Source organism: Pinus tabuliformis, chromosome 2_2 (genome assembly GCF_031772625.1).
Source record: "Pinus tabuliformis cultivar Carrire ecotype Pingquan chromosome 2_2, CPIR1, whole genome shotgun sequence".
Taxonomy (NCBI): domain Eukaryota; kingdom Viridiplantae; phylum Streptophyta; class Pinopsida; order Pinales; family Pinaceae; genus Pinus; species Pinus tabuliformis.
The window spans coordinates 225,220,222-225,227,106 of NC_142300.1; the positions used below are offsets into that span (position 1 = coordinate 225,220,222).

At 39.2% G+C, this 6,885-nt stretch overlaps 1 pseudogene; it reads left to right on the forward strand.

The window, feature by feature from the left end:
* Window positions 1-1,198: 1,198 nt before the first annotated feature.
* Window positions 1,199-5,968, forward strand: LOC149192130 (putative pentatricopeptide repeat-containing protein At3g23330 pseudogene; annotated as a pseudogene).
* Window positions 5,969-6,885: the final 917 nt, after the last annotated feature.

Sequence of the window (6,885 nt, forward strand, 5' to 3'; positions counted from 1 at the left end):
TACGAACTTAATTGTTAAGAATAGTGGTAGGGACAAACACGGTCGGTTGGAAATCATAGGGACCGACAAGTTCAGTGGTGGAGCACGACGACGAAGGATAGAGAAGCGATGTTCATGGAACAAAGATCACTGCGACTGAGTGCGTGAATAGGTAAGGTGACGGGGATGTAGGGGCAACATGGTGGGAGCAAAATATGAGGGTGTGAAGTGTGAACATGGATACAGGGATACGATGAGATGGAAGGTCGACGTAATGGAGAGTTAAGGAACAATGACAACGAAAAGGAACCAATGACAGCGGATCGAACAACAACAGTGCCTTGAGGAGCGAACCAAGCTCTAACACCACCTAGAGCATTTAAACTCTGAAACAATTATAAATTTATATATATTAATGATTGAATGATGTTTTTTTACAAGCAAGGCCTGACTTAAATAAGCCATTGGGCACCTTTTCAGAAAGGGGCATGATCTTTGATCGTGCCACAATTACACATGAATTAATTACATAAGTAACATGTGTGACATTAAGAACAATAGAATAAAATAGTTTGAGAATGATCACAATTAAGAGTATTTGTAGTGACCGCAATTACACATTAATTAATTACATAAGTAACGTGTGTGACATTAACAACAATAGAATAAAATAGTTTGAGAATGATCACAATTAAGAGTATTTGTAATTAACTACATTCTTATTATTCACATTTTCTACCATTCAACACTATTATATTGTTAGTTTGCATTCAACATTTATATTTCATCATTCAAGTTATTAATAGTCTCTACCATCTCAAAAAATTGAGGTAATTGAGTAAATTTAAAATTAAAATGACGATTTATCTTAGACATATTTAGCATACTTAAAATAATCAAAATAATTAAATGTTCAATAAATTTTGTGTGAGTGGTTATGACTTATACCAATCTTAACCCCAAACCTCTCAAAATACAAACTTTTCCTCAAATTTTACGTTCAAAAAATAATTTACACCTCATTTCATCTCTCTTACCCTTAATATATCTGAAACAAAAATAACTCTACACTAATATATATAAACAAATAAATCTCATACAACAATTTCATATTTGCCCAACCACAAATCTTTCCATAAACCTATACTAATACTTAATTTCTTTCCAACTGACTTGAATTAAAAAAAATAAACAACTCCAACCCAAAAAAAAAGACACCTTAGTTTGCACTAGTTCTACACATCTTTAATTCATTTCAGCTCTCCTCACCAATAGCTTAGGCTCAACTTTGAACGGATTGATCCTCTGTCAGATTCAAGGAACACTGAACTAGCTGCCTCAGAAATTCAGGGAGCTTTTCAGATTTTTGAACATAACACAAAAAAATAAGCGCTTGGTGACTGTAAAATAACCATTGCGGCTACTGTGAGATTCGATTTTATCGAGGGGTTGAAGTATTCTAGTCCGACAAGGGATGATACGATTGAAACCAGACAGTAGGTCGCCATGGCATTGGCACCATTTCTTCCTCTAACCCTTCCACCTTTGCCACTCAACACCAGCAAAATGCACTTCCTCCTGGACGTTTCTGTTGGGGTGATCCGGCACGCCATAAAATCTGCCTTGACAAGAAAATTGTCTTCCACTATTAGTCATCCAGGTACGCGGAATTCCAATGTAAAACGTGAAGCCAATGCAGACAATGGTTTGTGGTTGGTGAACATGTGTAGGGAGGGTCAGCTGAAGCAAGCATTCGAATTCCTGCAAGTTATGTACAAGGAAGGCCAACCCGTGGACTCTAACATTTACATCTCTCTTGTAGAAACATGTGCCAAACTGGAAGCTTTTACAGAGTTCAAGCAGGTTCATGCCCACATGGTCAGAAGAAGAAGAAGCAGCAGATATGGTATGAATTCTCGATTAGCAATCAGACTTGTAAGCATGTATGATATGTCAGGGAGCCTGATCGATGCACGCCAGGTTTTTGACGAGACAGTGAATCGCGATATCTCACTATGGAATGTTATGATCAAAGCGTATGCCAGGCGCGGAAGTTTTCTTGAAATTCAAACCATTTATTGTGAAATGACCAGGGCAAGTGTGCAGCCAGATAGTTTTACGTATCCCTCTGTTTTAAAGGCTTGTGCCAGTCTTTCAGATCGGAAGCATGGTAAAACTGTGCATAATTGTATTATTAAAAGCGGTTTTGAGTCTTGCGTTTTCGTGGGCTGTGCTCTTGTAGATATGTATGCGAAGTGTGGGTTGATCGAGGATGCACGCCAAGTGTTTGACAAAATGTCTGAGAGAGATGTCATCTCTTGGAATGCCTTGATTGTTGTGTTTGCCCAGAATGGAAGGTGCAATGTAGCAGTGAAGTATTTCTGTCAAATGCAGTTGGAAGGTATTAATCCTGACTTCGTAAGTACTGCAAGCGTACTCAGGGCTTCGGCTCACTTGGAAAACTTAAGATTGGGAAAGCAGATCCATGGACTTGTGATTAAAAGTGGATATGAGAGGGATACTTTCATGGGTAGTGCACTGACAGACATGTATGCAAAATGTGGGAGGACTGTTGATGCGCGCCGAGCATTTGACGAAATGTCTGAAAGAGATGTGGTAGCTTGGAATGCAATGATTGTCGGGTATGCTCAGAATAAGTATTATGAGGACACGTTGGAACTGTTTCAGGAAATGCAAATGGCAGGATTAAAGCCGAACTCTGTGACTGCAGCTAGTGTTCTCAGGGTATGCGCCCACTTTTCGGCCTTGAAAAAGGGGAAGGAAATCCATGGTTTCTTTATTAGAAATGAATTTGAGACTGATACTTTTGTGGCCAGTGCTCTGGTAGACATGTACTACAAATGCTCGGCTGTTGAGGATGCATACCATGTGTTTAATGAAATGTCAGAAAGGGATGTTGTTTTATGGAGTGCAATGATTTCAGGATATGCCCAGAATGGATACTGTACAGAGGCCTTGGAAACTTTTAAGGATATGAATCTCCACGGTATGAAACCAGATTCAGTTACTATTGCTTCTGTTCTCCCAGCATGTGCCCGTTTAGCAGCCCTGCAACAGGGTAAGGAGATCCATGGTTACACCATTAAAAGTACATTTGCATCTGATGTTTTCGTAGGGAATGCCCTAATAGACATGTATGCTAAATGTGGGAACCTAGAGACTGCCCATCGAGTGTTTGACTGTTTATTGCATAGAGATGCAGTTTCTTGGAGTACAATAATTGGAGGATATACCCAAAGTGGACATTATGAGGACGCTTTGGAGCTTTTTTCTCAAATGCAGCTGTTAGATGTGAAAGCTGACTCCGCCACCATTTCTAGTGTTCTTCCTGCGTGTGCCAACTTATTAGCTTTGCGACAGGGCAGGGAGATCCACGATTACGTTATCCATTTTGGATTTGAGTCAGATGTTTTTGCTGGGAGTGCCCTTGTTGATATGTATGCGAAATGTGGGGAAATAGATATTGCTCGACAACTATTTGACAAGATGCCTGATAGAAATGTCGTCTCATGGAATGCAATCATTGCAGGTTATGCACAGAATGGGAATTGCAATGAGGCCCTGCAACTCTTCCGTCAAATGCAAGTTGTAGGAATGAAACCTGATCCTGTAACGATTGTGAGCATCCTCCCAGCATGTTCCCGGTCAGCAATTTTGCAGCAGGGCAAGGAGATCCATGACTATGCAATGCGAAGGGGATTTGACTTTAGTGTTAGTGTTGGCAATTCTCTCATTGATATGTACTGCAAATGTGGAAATATTGAGGTGGCGCACAGGGTTTTTAATAACATGTCTCAAAAGGATCTGGTCTCATGGAACACGATAATTGCAGGTTATGGAATGCATGGCTATGGTGAGGATGCCTTAGCATTCTTTCACCAGATGCATCAAATAGGCGTGAAGCCTGATCATATCACTTTTGTTGCTATCCTCTCTGCTTGCAATCATGCAGGCTTAGTGGATAAAGGTCGACAATACTTCAATTGTATGAGTCAGGATTATTGTATCATGCCTAGGATGGAGCACTATGCGTGCATGGCTGACCTTCTTGGTCGCGCGGGCTGTCTTGATGAGGCATATAACTTTATTAAAAGGATGCCTTTAGAACCGAATGCTGATGTATGGGGGGCTTTGCTTGGTGCGTGCAAGACATATAACAATATAGAGCTAGGAGAAAATGTGGCGGATATCCTATTTAAGTTAAAGCCTGAAGATACAGGATATTATGTACTTCTCTCAAATATCTATGCTGCTGCTGGCCGGTGGGATGATGTAGCGAAGGTAAGAGTGGTCATTAAAGACAAAGGGTTGAAGAAGAAGCCAGGGTGCAGCTGGATTGAGGTCAAGGACAGGGTTCATGAATTCTTTGTAGCAGATAGGTTACATCCGCAATTTAAGGAAATTTCGGCAATGTTAGAGAGCCTGGATAGGGAGATGAAGGAGTCAGGGTATATGCCTGAGACAGCATTTGTGCTGCATGACGTGGAAGAGGAAGAGAAGGAACATATTCTCTGTGGCCACAGTGAGAAACTTGCCATTGCTTTTGGGCTAATCAGTACATGTCCTGGGACACCTATTCGAATCACAAAGAATCTCCGTGTTTGTGGGGATTGTCACACTGCTACCAAGTTCATATCCAAGATTACTGAGCGAGAAATCATTGTGAGAGATATGAATCGGTTTCATCGTTTTAAGGATGGTATATGTTCCTGTGGAGATTACTGGTGATACTAACTGAAAGGAGGGACATCAACATGCTCACATGTAATATTACCTTGTGTGGCCAGGGCCTCGTGCTGTGATGAAAGAAATGTTAAAAATTTCAATCTATATTGGCCTATGGAAGCAGATCCCACCATGTCAGATCCACCCAGGTATAACAATCCCACAAATGTTGAATGAGATGACCTGGGCAATGCTTTAACTTAAAGGGAACGGTTAATCCCACAAATGTTGAATGAGGTGGCCTGGGCAATGCTTTAACTTAAAAGGGAACGGTTGATCATTTAGGATGGTTCCAATCCTGATTGCATTTGACTGCTTGGCTTTAGACTGCGGTTACATCAGAGGGGATTAGCTAATTTTTCTCCATGTAAATATGAGAGTACCCCTCATTGCGGTTACATCAGAAGGGATTAGCTAATTTTTCTCCACTTTATGACTTTGTAAATATGAGAGTACCCCTCATTGCAGTGACAGCCACTTAGCTAACGAGTAAACCTCGGGGACTTACCTTTGCTGGTCCCTGATGATGGGTGGAGTGTCCCCTCAAAACATAAAATATTTTATAACTATCTACACAAATTATTTCCAGAAAATTCTTCAATAATATACACATACTCAAATTCTAGTACCCTTTTGTCATGGATAGATAATTCCTCGAAGAAGTCAACATTCCCTAAACAAACTCCAGTTTCCCTATTCACTGGTATTTCATGGGTCACTGGCCCTTTTGTTCGCTCACTAGAACAAATGTTGTTACATGTCCCACGTGAAACTACTCCCACTTTAAGTTCACCATTTCAGCATAGTTGACAGTGTCCAGCATTACAAGAATCTTCAGAGGATCTTTATGGTTGGTATTATTGCCTTTTCCAAAGATTGTCATTATTCTGATGAGAAGGTATCTCTATTTTCAGCACCAGGAGGGATCATATGATGCAAACCTTATGAAAATGGAAAAGAATTGATGAAAGGTTTGCGCTTCCCGGGATTAGATTCTTTCCTTGATAGATCAAAGGTTAATGAGATGCAAACCTTATGAAAATGGAAAAGAATTGATGAAAGGTTTGCGCTTCCCGGGATTAGATTCTTTCCTTGATAGATCAAAGGTTAATAAACGAAAATCCAATATCCAAAGTTATATGGTTTATTAAGCTGATGAGAAGGTATCTCTATTTCTTTTCTATTTTTATTTTTTTTGTCGTCTATATAAGCATTACATATGGGATGGGCTATAACATCTTCGATACTGGGGTGTTAATAAACCAAAGATCCGGGGTTATCTGGTTTATTAAGCAGATGGAAAGGTATCTCTATCTCTGTTATATTTTTTTGTCCATGTGAGCATTACATATGATCTGGGGTTATAAGGTTTATTAAGCTGATGGGAAGGTATCTCTGTTCTATTTTTTTTGGTCCATGTAAGCATTACATATGATCCGGGGTTATATGGTTTATTAAGCTGATGGGAAGGTATTTTTTATTTGGGTCCATGTAAGCATTACATATGATCTGGGGTTATATGGTTTATTAAGCTGATGGGGAGGTATTTTTATTTCTTTTCTAATTTTTGTCCATGTAAGCATTACATATGGGATAGACTATAATATCTTCGATTCTAAGGTGTAGAGTGAGCTTCTTAGTGCAACGAAATTTAATCTTTACTGATATAAATATGTGGAGGATGATGGAGAATTCTGTTAAGAAAAAAAATTGGAGGAATTAAGGATTTTAACTTACATCCTGCATTACATAATGAAGTTTCAAGTAGAGTGAGGGTTCAATTATTATTCCTTTAATTGTTTCTCCATAGTGAAATCTTAGTGAGTTTAGAAAGGCAGAAGGACAGAAAGTATCGAGGAAGTTTACTAGGTTCACAGGTGTTATATATACTGTCATCATTTTAAAATTATGAAAGATAAATGATTAGTTTCTGCATTCAGATCCATATTAAGTATCGAAGAAGTTTTCTAAGTTCACAGGTGTTATATATACTGATCATCATCTTAAAATTATGAAAGATAAATGATTAGTTTCTGCATTCAGATCCATATTAGGAATTAATTCCTGTCCCACATTTTCAAGGTCACTTACGTTTGGTGATCGGAAGTCGTAGAAGGGGCATATGGATCTATTGCCTTTGTGTAAGCGACGGTAGTAGAA